We start from the raw sequence: 15,537 nt of genomic DNA, 5'->3' as shown, positions 1-15,537 counted from the left end.
GTGACATGATTGATGTCTCGATTGTGTGGATCGTTGGACCCACATAAGGTAGCATACGGTTCTAGGTTAAATAACTAAGTTATTTAGGAAGTCGATCGATATTCATGAAATATCGTGTGTATTCTATACATGTAACGCATCGAATATAATCAATGTGTATGAAGCATCGTTGTTTTAAAGCTTAATGGAGTAAGTCGCGGATTAAGCGTCTTAGAACAGATGCATGCTTAGCTATCTTTGAATGATAGTTTGGAGGTTGCACAGGCAAGCCCTCCCTTGGCCGATCACATGATGTGGTAGGGTGACGGATGGTAATCACCACAACACCTTATTGGCCATTTAACTCCTAGCATGGGCTGCCTAACCAAGCTGGTAGAGTTGGACGGATGAGATGATATATGACGTTCATCTGCGACCGTTGATGAAGTTTTAGGGTTTTGAAGAGGTGCAAGCATCACTCTTCATCTTGGTCGAAACCAAGCATGGGAGGTGTTCTTGGAAGGACCGACCGGGCAGGCGTGTAGACGGCTTGCCGGTGTGCATGTCCATACCTCACTGCCCCATGAAGATGCGATCTAGGCCACTCAAGTTTACCGGTAAAGAGGAGTGGCTGAGATCGATTTGCGACAAGAATCCTGTGCCACAAAGGATTTCCAAAGGGGCGCGGCATGCCATCTCCAGGGCGCACAAACCGAGGCGTCTGGTTCTGCCTTTCTCTGGTCGGTCGGACATAGAGGTAGACGGGCCCACGATGATCATGTAGATACTCTCTGGACCTCCTTAGTCTATTCCTGCACCCTTCATCCATGCTGGCGAAGATGGACGCTCGTGATCGATTTACGACACATGTAATATGCCGCAAACCCTAATTAGGGTTTTATGTTGGTCGCGCGCATACTATTTTGGTCGGACGAATTTGCATGCTATGCTCTTCATTTGGATTGGACAACCACGTGGGACCCACATTGGGCCGATGGTGAACATGGTGATACCTGACTGATAGTCATAGGCCTGATCTAAGCCATCCAAACATGCTGGTGAAGTTGGATGGTCGTGATCAATCTTAGACCCTTAGTGGAATTTTCTGCGACCCTTTAAGCCCCACGCCGTCCCAACTTCAGGAAACCGCACGTCATTCTGTGGCTAAGTCAGGGGAGGATCGATTATGCAGGCAGGAAGGGGTCCCCCCGTTGCTGTACACCACAGTACTTGTCTGACCGGACTTGGAACAATTTACGTCGTCCAACTGTGACGGCGATGTTGGACGGCCATGACTGTTTTTAAGTTTTGTTTGGCCGGCCCTTGTCGCGCGATCCTATTTTGCTGCTCCACACCAGCCTGGACATCCAACTATGGGCTGGCATTCGGTGGCCATTTGAAGGGCGTGGTATGTATTCGACCAGCCAGGGCATAACCGGGCCCGCTGGTGGTCATTGTGGTGATAACCTGCTCCTACTGAGGATCGTCTAGGCTATCGAATCATGCGGCCAACTTGCGTGGACATGATTATTTCTGAGACTGGCACGGGTAGTCCAGATTATACTCAATCGGGCTAGTATAATACACCGAGAGGAATGCTCAATTGGGATAGTAACACACCGAGAGACTTTACTCAATCGGGCAAGTATAACACACCGAGAGAGATAGCCTGTACGGGCATTTCGTGCATGCCTCACTATTGACACTCGGAGATTCGTGTTACCCTGTTAGGAGAAACACTCAGTCCTCATGCCGCATCAACAGTGAGGGTTCCCGGGAACAACACAGGAAATACAAGGCTAATAAAGCATTAATTAACAATGTTATAAATCCACAGAAAATCGGGATTGTTGCTACATGCTCCGTTCTTGGTGTATTTAATTCACAGGGATTATTGCCTTATGCTCCACTCTGGGTGAATAAATAAAGTGAAGAAGTATTCATCACTCAAATGGATTCATCCTTTACAGAATGTCAGCCTATTAAAACTCGGCTTTTACAATTTTAGCCTTAAACAAAAATCCACCATCAACAACCGCAAATGCAGAAAAACCCTAGACCTTGTCCAGAATTGAATACTCTCAAGATTAATCCGCTATACAAAATAAACCAACTTCGTATAGTTGAGACCAAGCAACTAAACCTATAGTTCACCTAGTTCCGTCTGTATTCCCACGCCTCCGACCTGTATACAAGTCACGTACTTGGACCAATTCCTTTGGTTCGTATTCCAAACAGTAAAGGAACAACAAATCTGTTTGGTATCAACTCTCTTCAACCAAGTGATATGAGTTGGACAAAGGCTCTTCTGTTTATCTTAACATAAACTCCTTTGCCAGGTTCCAAGATCTATCTTATGTTCAATTACCAAAAGGTAATCGTTAAGATTTTGCAATCAATACCTTTAATCCCAAGGAAACGTATTGATGCCGATCTACACAACTATTCTATCAAAATACCACAAGGACAAATCAATTATAGTTGGATCCTATTTTACCGAAACAAGTATTGTGCACATCAAAGATTTATATAACCAAGTCAGAAATCTTCTATCTCTTCTTTGTCTTCAAATCTTCTTAGATCTTCAATAAACACCTGCACACAACTACTTGAATCTCTTGTGATCAATCACACACCAAACGGAGTTTGTTAACAATGGATTATCACAAGATCGTCTTTAGCACTAACAACATTCTAAAGATCCCTGTCGAAACCTTGAACTAGTTTGAGTGAATCTTATATCAGAAGAGAAGATTCTCAAGCATAAACAAACTAGGTGCAATCAAAGTTCAACCACCGTTAGTAAATAAAATCAATATGAAAACAAAAGATAAAGCCAATTATCTAGTTTCCCACCAACGGTACGCGCTAGAGCTTCTCAATCCCAAAGAAGACTTTAAACTGAGCAGCCGTAAGAGATTTCGCCTAATTAGGTTACTCTCCTCTCCGAATAGGCGGCTTCACCAGTAACAGTACAACAGAGGAAGTTTACTGTCACGAAGGATTAGTTTGCTCGAAATGCAAACTTCAAGTATTTATAGACAAGGAAGTTTGGACACCAAGGAATTTCCAAAACCGAAAATATTCTCAAGATATTCTATAATAATTTCCATATTCGGTTTCATAATTCCTGAGAATGCTCTGTCCAAAATAATGATCGAAAATCTCCTTGGAAAATCTTTAACTAGCAAATGCCCATTACTAATTCTTATTTTACATATATAATTAAAAAGATTAATTAAAATATTCTTAACTTATTTAATTTCGATCCTGGGATTTACTTCCTTCTTATCCGTTAAGGAATATCTTTGAACAATAAAAAATATACGCATTACTGCATGTGTTCAAAGTGTGTCGACATCCTTTCTTTGTAAGTCCTCTTTCATACTTACTCACTTGAAACCGATTTACCACACTTCCAAATAAGTTTAGAATTGGTTCATCTGACTTTCAAGAGCTATGCGATTGATCAAGAACTTCTCAATCACAAATCATGAGTTTAACGGTTCTACCAAAATAAGTTTCGGCTCTACCTCCATGTGAGTATTGTGCATAGTCACACTAGCTTCCCAAAATTCGGTTGACTAGGTACTAGGATCGGCTCCCTACATATATATGGTATCTAACTCATATGTGTTGCACATGTCCATAGGATCGGTTCCCCTTTGCCTAAAGACGTGTTGCACATGTCCATAGGATCGGTTCCCCTTTCTGCTATAAACCTTGCTGCACCCCACACAAGGATCGATTCCCCTTTGTGACGTGTTTCACCTCTTACTAGGATCGTTTCCCCTTTACCTAGTGTTAGGCCTTACAAACTACACAAACTCGATCATACCAACAGGTGATTACTTAAGATCGGTTTCACTAATAAAAGTCATACCAATACAAAAGTCAGGCCTCATGTGAATAGTTTTACCAAGAACACAAACAAGTCATGAGCGGTTATACTAATCACACATATTGGTTGTTCATAAGATATGCAATAAAGAACAACCCCAATAACGCCTGGCGATTTCCTTTTCGGTTCACAAACAAAGTTCATGAACTTACTTCCTTAAAACACATGTAACAACATTGTTTCCTAGGATGAAATCCTCACCTCATACACATACATAATCATAATAACATTCATACGATTATGTTAATGTCTTATCTACAAAGTTTAATGCTTAAGCAATAAACCTCGTATTGAATTCCTTAATATTATGTCTATCTAGAGTGTTCATGCTTCACAGTTTTGTTTTCAATATGCACGACTTGAAAGATACGTTAGGGAATGAAACAGTTCAAATCAAATATCACTAACCTCAAGTGGAAGGATGATGTTGTGGTTGTAGCTCCGTACTTCTTCACTTCTTCAAGTCTTCGCAATACTTGTAATGTCTCATATCCTAATACTTTCAAGCTAACCTATACGAAGTTGACTCTAGTACATTTAATCAAGCGACTCTTAAATGAGTTTTGGTTCACTAAAATATGACAACCAAACTTGACATACCAACGCTTGGTGGGTTCAACCAAGCTATGCTCTAACAAGATGGAGCTTCAGTAATACCATCAATAGATCGTAAAGATCTATTGTGATTAATATCGATTCAAACTGATTTTTCCAAATCAAGTAATTTGAGACGTCCTCTTTGAGTTTAGCCGACACAAAATTGGTGATATTCAGAAAAATTCTAGAATACAAAAAAAAGTTTGGACAAGTTAGGCAAGATAAAGAAAGGTCCGGATTTATCTAGGCAAAAGATAAATCAATGGTTGTGGTTTATTCAACTTTAAAACATTATAAGTGCTTTATTAATCAGTGGCATTAAATTTTCATTATGAATATCCTCTTAATTAATCTAAGAAAAATATATTTCCATTAGTAAATAATTTTAATAAAAACTATATCAATACAAATTAGTGGTTGTGGTGGAAGAAGTAGCGCCGAATAGAATAGGTGGCGGGTGTTAATGAGTTGTGGAGGTGATTATATTAATAGTGGTGGAAGATAATGGCGATGGGTGGTTGATAGTTGCTTAATAATGCATATATGTAGATGATTTTGTTGTCTTTTATCACATCTCAAGTGCTTTAATGTTCCGTTTCAAGTCAAATTATACTTTTTGTGCCTTGAGGTACAATAATCTTGTTTGTTGTAAATATTAATATTTTTGTGTATTTTGCGTTGGTAGGAGTGATAAATATGGGAAGATCCATAAAGTGAGAATGTGAAGAAGACTATAGTTACAGAGATATCATGGAAATTGGAAATGCAAAAGATGGCTAAGAAGTGGAAGGAAAAGGAGGTGTGGATTGTGTTGAATGATTAATGAGCCTAAATACAAGATAATTTTGTACTCATGCAAAAGATGCGCATCACGGTTTAAAATATGCAAGCCCAATATCTAATACCTAATACAGGTGTCCTTAAGCTGGTAAGCATCCAAACATACCCTTACACATCCTCATTTCCAAGGTCATAACCACTTTCTTTTCTTTCTCTTGCAGAACCGACAATCATGTTTTCCCATTTCTCTCATGTGAAACCCATACCTCTTTCCACTGTCTATCAAACCATCACCGACCAATAATCTTTCTTCTTCCCCATTTCATACTCAAGTACGTACACAGTCTAGCTTCATATATTTGTTCGCATTGTCTGTGTACTTCTTGGCTACTTATTTGGAGCTAAAACTAGCTTTATTGTTTATGAAAAGTGAGTGGGAGATTGAGTGTCAAAATCAATGTCAGAAGATGTTGAGATATCAAGGGTCTAACTGCAGCAAGCAATAAAAGAAAAGGGTTGTCATAATTTCTTGTAAGTGGTAGTTTTATATTCAAATCCCTCATCTTCTGATTGTACTTTATTGAAAATGGAGTTTGATGATCGGGAGAACTTCTATATAAATAGAGAAAGAGTGGTAGATAAAAAATCATGCCTGGAATATTCGTTGCAAGTTTTAATAGTAATATCTAGGTTTAATTTCAGTTATTTTGATGTTTTAGTTTTCTTCTTTGGGTTGAAATGAAACCCCTAAATAATTGAAATCCTTTGGTTTGATTTTACTTTGTTCTTCACTTTTATTGAAAGCATGATTTAATATCTGAAAAACATCAAAGTACTTTCACCCTGGATGTCATGATCCATGTTAGTTAGAACAATTCTTTGTATGTTTTCAAGCACTATGTAAACTGATATAGCTCAATTTGTGATTATCTATGCCTAAACAGATAGGTAATGCTAGGAATTGACATATCTGTTGAGGTTAAATTATCCATTTGAACTAGTGATTTGTCACATCTTCAAGGTAGTTTGAGGCTAGAACTTCTATAATTCCTTGATTGAAAGGAGAATTAGTTTACCAAATCTAGGATTTCTTTGCATTTAGGAGGTGCATTCGAAACCATTGTCATCTTTATACTTGTTTTAATTTTGTTTCTCCAGCAATATCATTCATCTTCTAGTCGTATCGACAGCCCGTTTCATTTAAATTAGTATTTGTAAAACCTTAGAGGTTTAGTTTCACTAATCCAACTCCCCGTAGGATTGATCCGTATTTTCCATTATTTGTGTTATAGATGTCGTGCGCTTGCGGTACTTTATAGCAGGTTTCTAAGCCTACCAGTGGTTTTACGGCAGTGGTTGTTGGTGAGTAGCCGTTGACAATATTAGTTCTTTATATTTACAACACGGGTACATTGTATTGTGAGAGATGTAGTCGGTTGTTTTTAGCACGATTGATAAAAACAAATAACATAATTTGAGGATAAATGACCATAACTGCCAGATCACTTAAACGGTACCCCTATCACCTTTAGTACCCTTTTTTTTTCTTTTTTTTTTTTGAAGCATGACCTTTAGTACCCAATTGTGTAAATCGTGATCTAACCGTAATACAAGAGAATATAACATTAAAAAATATAAGGGAATAAATTAATTAACGACCTAAGTTCGGTCAACTAAAACTTTAATGTTTGTGATTCAAAATTAGAAATACGGCCAACGGGAGGTGGGTGGTGGTTGTGGTGGACAAATAAATGGTATCATATGGTTTTGTGGTGATGGCAACAGTTGTTGAGTAATAATAGACTATGTTAATTTTGTGTCTCCACAAAATGGGCAACATTAAATTAGAAGTTGTGGTTGATCGTCTTAATGATAAAATAAACTCAGTTACAATACACGAAATATAAAAAATAAAATAAAATAATGTCACATTATATAATTACTAAAAACAAACTTCACAAGTTAAAATCAATACACAAAAAATTACTTATTATCGAGATGTATTGTTACGTAAGGGTTGTACCCTAGATAGATATATTTTTCTGCCTATTTCTTTATAATGCATTATAAAACGAAGCTTCGCTAAGTTTGGAAAGATAAAGACATGTCCTTATTTTTCCTCACAATTGATAGATTCACGACAGCGGTCAATCCCATGAATACACGCTTTAATTGAGAAAAATTCATTACATATTCTCTTCTTCCCGTCTCAAAAATCAAAATCAGAATGGATAAATTTGATCAACTAAAAATATCAAACCTACCTTCCCATAAAACTGAACAATTGATTCTCTCGATCGCATCCGGTAGGATGAGTGGATTTGAGAAGTCTAATTCCTCACTTTAGAGCAAACAAAAATCAGAAATAAAATTGGGAAGGGTAGATAGAAGGAGAGGAAAAAAAACTTAAATCCAAGAATATACTTTCGCTCAATATTCTTTCTATGTTCTCAATCTTCTTCCACCAAAACGTACATCTCTGACCAATCAAACTACTCCGAGGTAACAATATTCGAGAAAACCCTTTCTTTTTTACATTACTTCATGTATGAATTTTTGGGGTTTTATACATTTTCAAAAATAGACTAATTGATTATAATACTCTCATGGTTGAAATTTAAGGGTGTCTGTATTTTGTTATTAGTCATATTATGAAAATTTGGTTATCGAAGGTCGTCGAGGTTTCAATCTATTCACAACTTTTTGATCAAATGAAAAATTTGACCGCGATGTGCTCTAACAATCTCCCCCTTTGTCAATTTCAGTAACAAAACTATAAATACATATGGAATACAAAATAAATAAACTTTGTAGATCTCACTCCAAATGCTTGATTTCAACATTACTCGAAATCTTTGTCACTTCCAAGTACTCCAATGATTCTGAACGTGTTCAACTCAACATCATAGTTTTTGAAGATCCGTAGCCATAATAATGAGAAAACAGAAGCTCTCAATCATTGTTATACAGTGTCATAGTATTATTACACAACATGAAAGTTCAATTGTATCACATCTTTGACAACAATATTATGGTGATGTATGCGGATGATTTGCTGATCACATACAAAGCTTCGGATCAGAATAACCAACACCTTAAAACCCTGCTTCACTCCTATAACACTTCTGCAGGACAAGTAATCAATACCACCAAATCAGTAATCATCCATCACCCAAACCTAGACCCAATCAAGATAAATGAGCTTCAACAATTATTAAATATTCCGGCTACATCAAAACCTCCAACTTATCTGGGAGTCCTATTCAAACACAGAAGGACATCCAATCAAACCTTTGCTCCCCTCTTACAGAGACTAGCCCGAAAAGCTAAAGTATGGATGACAAAATTCCTAACTCCGTCCGGAAGACTCACTCTAATTAAAACCTCCCTAATTCCCACATCAAATCACATCATGCAAACACAAAACCTACCCAGCAATATCCACAAACAAATAGATCGTATAACCAGGGATTTTTTCTGGGGACACGACTCAACAACTAGAAAACTCCACCCTATAGGATGGGACAAGGTAACAAAACCACTATCTGAAGGAAGATTAGGAATAAGAAAGAGCAGTGATCATAATAAGGCACTTCTCATGAAGAGAATCTGAAATCTACATGAACAATCTAACTCTATCTACGGAAGTCTCTTCAGTGCAAAGTATCTTGATCAACAACCAATTCTACAAGGCATTCAATCTATACCCTCCTCCGCCGGTCCTCAATGGAGACAACTGGCTTCAATTGTCCCTACCATGCAACATCTAATTTTTCATCGTATTGGAAATGGATTATCAACCCCAATAGAATCCAATTGGATTCCACACTCAACAAATCTAGACCCGACACATTGCTACCCAATGCGAACGGTAGCAGATATCATCAACCCAATATCACATTCCTGGAATCATGAAAAATTAAGCACCCTCCCCAATCCTATAATCCAAAAAATCATAAACATCCACCTTCCCCAAAATAGCTCCCAAGATAAAATTATCTGGCCACACTCAAAATCTGGAAACTACACTACCTCATCAGGATACAAATGTCTAACCCAAGGTCAACCAACTCACACCACTCTCCCACCTACCAAATTTCTATGGACTTTACCATGTCCACAAAAAATTCGGCTTTTCTTGTGGAAAGCCATCAATGAAGGACTACCAACTTTCTCTCTCATACATCACATCCATTTGACCAACTCAGACATTTGCCCGAGATGTAACATAGATACAGAATCGACAAGTCACCTTCTAATTCATTGTACAACGACAAATAATTCATGGAACACCTTATTCAACCAATCTACAACTTCACCAATCTCCAACCCCCACCCAACTTTCACCTTAACACCTCAAACAACCATATCCCAAATCCTTCAACAACCAGCATCAACATTTGTAATCTCCTCGTTCTGTTTTTTATTTTGGACCTTATGGCTGGCTAGAAATGATCTAATATACCAACAAAAGCAAACAACTTCAGAAGAAATCCTAGCCTGGGCACAAAAACTACAACAACAATACTACGGGGCTATCCACTCTTCACCACCAATCATTCTAGGAGATACACCAATATTCAACCACCCAATAAGAGATAAAAGGACATTGACAATATCGGTGGGATGGTCCATTCCGAAAATCAACTGGATCAAGATTAACACGGATGGAGCAGCCAGAGGTCACCCAGGATTTGCGGGAGCGGGGTCCATTTGCAGAGACTCCGATGCACGAATTTTAATAACTCTAGCTCAACCACTGGGAATTACGACTGCATTAACTGCAGAAACTTGGGCTCTGCTATTGGCCTCAAGAACAACAACAGAGAGGCAATGGCCAAGAGTTCTCTTTGAAACAGACTCAGAGAACCTTTTGCGTTTCATTACCTCCTCTACCCCTCCACCTTGGCACATAGCAGGAATGATTGAAGATGAAAAAACGGGGGTATAACAACCACACCCAATATTTCGTTTGGCAATCTGAATATACAAACTCCAATAAACTTTCAAGAGAATCAACTAGACAGTTAGACTCAATCTATAAAAGTATATCAAAGAGTTTTATATCTCTATCTCTTGATTCAATCTGCAATCAGTAATCAGCAAATAGGGATTTGCGAGCCCGATTGAATATAAAAGGATTAACTTGAACGGTACCAAAGACCAATGTTCAAGTGTCAATCAATTAACTCAACAACCCAAAGGCCGGATACAAGAACTGATTGATCTTAACGCACAACCTGTGATATTTCTATTATATAAATAAAATATAATGCGGAAAGGAAATAACACAGACACCAGAATTTTGTTAACGAGGAAACCGCAAATGCAAAAAAAACCCGGGACCTAGTCCAGAATAAACACACACTGATTATAAGCGGTTACACCAATTTCCTACTACCTATTCGGACTAGATGTAATACTTTCTTCAGCACTTGTAGAACTCCTAGCAGAATACCGATTCTCTTTAGGAACTCTTCACACAAATCTTCTAGCAGAACCCAAAGTTCTCTTTAGAAGATACACCAACACGATTTGATATTTTGTTTGCATAAAACACCGATTTGATTTCCCTTTAGATGTAAATCAAGGTTTTGGAAATCTTGTGTTTATTTTGATAAAAATAATCACTAGGTAAAGGTAATATCAAAACAAACTTGTAGATTAGGGTTTTAATCTTACAATCAGTATACGTACACACAAGGAGTCCGTGAACCTGATTTTCGTAAGTAAACTTGGGTGATTCCAAAGATCAATTTCCAAGTTAAGAAAACCCTAATAATTCTACAACAAGAACAACTAGAATAAATCTAGAGATATCTTGTTTTAAAACTTCTTAAGGATTTTTACGAGATACCTTAATCGAAGTTTTCTTTCTAGCTTCCGATTTCGACTAACAAGTGTTGGTATACGATCGGAAACTGAAATCTATCAAAACCTAGGGTTTATGATCAACAACTCTTGAATGGTTTTATATCAGAAGAGAAAACCTTAGAATAGACAAGAGGTGAAAACCTAGATTACAAGTTGTATGATCAATCACGAAGATTAAATCCAACTTGGCTTTGTGATCCCCAATATAAAGACTTTTATATCACTCTTCTTCACGAAGAACAGAAGACATGAAAACAACTGGAAAGCTTACGCCAATTTCCAAAGGGGATGAAAAACGTGTAAACTCACGAACCCTTTATTTATAGTGAACAATAGCTTGGAATCTAAGCAAAGCTATTTTCCTTTTTCAAGACTCTCCTAATTATGGGAGTCTTTCCTAAGTTATAAACATTATGCATAAATAATTAAATAAATAATTAATTAGCAAATATTTATTTATGTGAATAAATCACATTTTAACTTAGGCAAGAATTAAAAGTTATCACAAACACTTTAATATGGTAATCAAATATGTTTGGATTAATAACCATCTTTCCTAGACAAGGAAACATCACCAAATTGACCAAAAATAGCTTTTAGTCACGTAATTGGGCCCAAGTCCATGAACTGTTACAAACAGCCCATGGATTGTTTCCTACCAACGAACTTTAATAAATCACTCATAACTTCATCGTTATAACTCGGAATTGAGTGATTTTTGGCTCGTTGGATTCGTAAGCTCATCCACTATAACATGAGATTCTTTATAAGGATAAAGGTTATTGTCTCCAAGGTCATGAATTAAATAACCTCAAGTATATATACAAACATGTACATTTACCGTCCTCGGAATTGTTCCATAGAGTGAGCATATATCTTGATAGATTAGAAAGGTAGAATTGAACAAGAATCCAAATGAAATCAATCACATACCTTTGTTGATGAAGTACTTGTTGATGTCTTCTTGTAGTCTTCAATCTTCATCCTTTAAGGATAACTTCGATTCAACTTCTTAGACCTAATCTAGTCCGAAACTATCTTTAGTATGCTAAATCAAGATTGCATTTTGGCAACTAAAATTGACAACTAACTTGACATACCAACGCTAGTGGGTTCAACCGAGCAGTGCTCTAACAGAAGATATAAAAAGTAGACTTCGAAAGATCCCGCAAGCTGCTATTCAACACAACTACATGGAAGGAAATCAAGCAGCCGACGGAATGGCCAATCATGCAGCAGATGGAAGCCAAACAGGAAATTCATCAACCAAAATATGGGACCAGGCAATCCCATCTTTTATTAGTCACATTTTATTTCAGGACTCCGTGGGTACCACATGTATACCCACGACAAATTGTAATCTAATTTCCTTTTAATAATATGCATGCTTCAAAAAAAAATATTATAAAGAAAGAATAACTCGAATAAATTATCAAAACCTCAGGTCATATACCTTCGAAATAACCCTAACCAAACAAGAGATTAGTTACAGGAGTTCATAACAATCAAATTCAAAGAGAAAACTTGAATTAAGCAAACCAAAGTAAGTAACAGGTGGACTGGTGGAAAGGTATTGTTGCAGCAAACAAATGGAAGTGGTGTTGTATGGACTGCAGGTGCGAACGATTGTTGCTGTTAGTGAATGTAATGGTGACTGCGAAGTAGGAACTGTTGCTAGCGTGGTGTTATAACTTGTGATGATCTGTGAACTGCCGACCCTGAAACGCTGGTGCTGGTGGTATATGGAACGCAGATGATATGGAAAGATGGTGGTAATACGCAGGTAAAAAGTGATCTGTGGATGTAGGTGATAGTGATGGAAACAAGGTGTTATGGAGGTGGTTGTGGAGGTGATATGCAGGTGATATATGAAAGCAAACTGATAGATGTATTCAGGTGATATGCAGATGGGAATAGTGACATATGAGATGGGTTGGAGATGAGCTCCTTTCTGTTGGTGGTGGTGAAGACTGTCGAGAGGGTATATGGGATTTTTTATCCTGTAGGTTTAGGTTTTCTTTTTATAGCTTTTATTATTGCTGCGAACTTGCATCCCACGCAAAGCCAATTTCATGATCCATCTCAACTTCTAAATATCACTTCAATTAACAGTCCTGCATCGCCTAAAATATTGCCACCAAACTCACTTTCGTAAACTGGTTGCTCGGCATGTACCCTTTCTTATCTCAAACTCTAAGGTTGGGTTTGGCAATGCTTTTATTTTTCAAAAAACACTTTCAAAAAATATATATAGTAATTATTTTTCATATTAGTGTTTGGTAAAATATTTTCAAAGTTTTTTAAAACCAAAAGCACTTCCAAAATTCCCTAACTTTTAAAAGCTAGGGGAGAGGAGCTTTTCAAAGCTCTAAAAGCATAAACTTTGATCTCACCTAATTTTAATGCATGGTTTTTCTTTTATATCCCTATTATATTATATAAAATGACCAAAATTGCCCTTAAATCTTTGATAATCAATTTGTTATTCTCCATAATATTCTTTAAAGATTGTTATTTTAAATCTATGCTACATTCTTCAAAGATTATTATTTTCACTTTCAATTTATATTTGATATACCATTTCAATTGAAAAATAAAATAAATAAGAACCAATATTAAAATAGGTAGTTCTCTCTTCCACAGATTAGACATTATTATTCAGAAAGGTGTTGGGGCCCAGCTTGTTGCTCGGTTACGTTCCACCAACGATTCCATCGATATGTATTGAACCTTTCCTTTTATACTTTTATTCATATTTCTAATAATATTAAATTAATATATGATTTTAGTATAATTTTTTATCCCAAATTATATCAATAACAAAAAATAGTTACTTAATATATATATATATCTAATATGTTTAAATCCCATAAAATAAAATAAAACTATATTAACAGGGGTGTATTGGATCAGGATTTATCTAGATAAAATTAAATACTAGTTTTACCTGAATCTAGTGGATTTATAATGTTTCTTAAAGAATCTTTAAGATTCTTATAGATATATGATTCTGGATTATAATGGATTGTCTTAGGAGTAATTAGATTTTTAAAAGTTGAAGTATATTACCAATTAGTAATATATTTGAAAAAACCAAGGTCATCATGATTCCCTTTAAAAAAAATCCAAAAATTGATATGGTGGGTGGAGGTGGTGGTGGGCGGTGGTGGTTGGTGTGTGTGGTGTGGTGGTGGCGGCGGTGGTCAGTTGTGGTACTGGTGAGCGTGGGCGGTGGGGGTTGGTGTGTGGCGGTGATGGTTGGTGGTAGCGGTGGTGGTGGTGGTGGTGGAAAAACATAACATTTTGTGATAAAAAAAAATTGTCCATAAGAATCCATGAAACTCATGTGGTTTGGGTTAAGATTGATATGAGATAATAACATACATGTTTTGCCTATAAATATCCATAAGAATCCATATATATCTTGTCCTTTAACTATCCTAAGAAATCTTAAACAAATTGAATACCTAGGATATTTGTGGAATCTAAAACAATCCTAATTGAATACTATGGATATTTAATGAATCCTTACATATCCTAATTGAATACCTAGGAGTTTTTAGGATTGTCAAATATCCATATAAATCCTAATCCAATACACCCCTGTAAAAGATTGTCTGTTTTTGTCATTTGTTACAACTACAATAAGCTAACCTATATTTCACCAAACACAATTTTTTGATCATTTTTTTAGTTAACTTTAGTTTTTAGTGGCTAGTTTACCAAACACTTAACTGCGTTTTTTACACAGCACGACATAAAAGCGCTTTTACAAAAACCGCATCATTACCAAACTAACCTAAATCAAGTCTTAGCCGCTGTCTAACAACCTTTGTTTCTTCTCAACTGAACTTGACCTCGCCCTTGGCGAACGACCCATCAGTCCCATGGCTCTAACGATGGCACTAAACCATATATCTCGGCAACATAACTCCCCTATATCGTATCACTCCTCCTCCTTGTTCTTCTGTATTTCAAGAACTTCAATTAACCCTCGGAACATAAACCTCTCAGACCCATGGATTAGCCGCGGTAGAACTTGGCATCGCCACTGGTTTAGAGATAAAACCTGGCAGCAGAACTGGCTCAGGCCCTTTTACAAGCACTTGTTGTGCATTTTGTTGTTGCTTCAGAGACCAACTCCCTCTTGGTTTCTATGACCATACTATCCCCTTCCCTGCAATTGAGACAAACCCAGAGTTCCGAACATCCACAAATTCTTAAGAGTACACATAAATCTCATCATTTATCAACATAAATCAAAGGAAACAGCCTCTCTTGCTGGTTGTTTCTCGGCAGAAATATACACAAAACTATTCTCCTTTGCTGGCAGTACGAATCTGAAAACAAACCCACTTCTCATTATTCTTTAGGGAGTCTTCTAATGCTTGTTAATCTTCTTCGTT

This window comes from Papaver somniferum, chromosome 9 (assembly GCF_003573695.1).
Source record: "Papaver somniferum cultivar HN1 chromosome 9, ASM357369v1, whole genome shotgun sequence".
Taxonomy (NCBI): Eukaryota; Viridiplantae; Streptophyta; class Magnoliopsida; order Ranunculales; family Papaveraceae; genus Papaver; species Papaver somniferum.
This window is presented reverse-complemented; position numbering follows the sequence as displayed.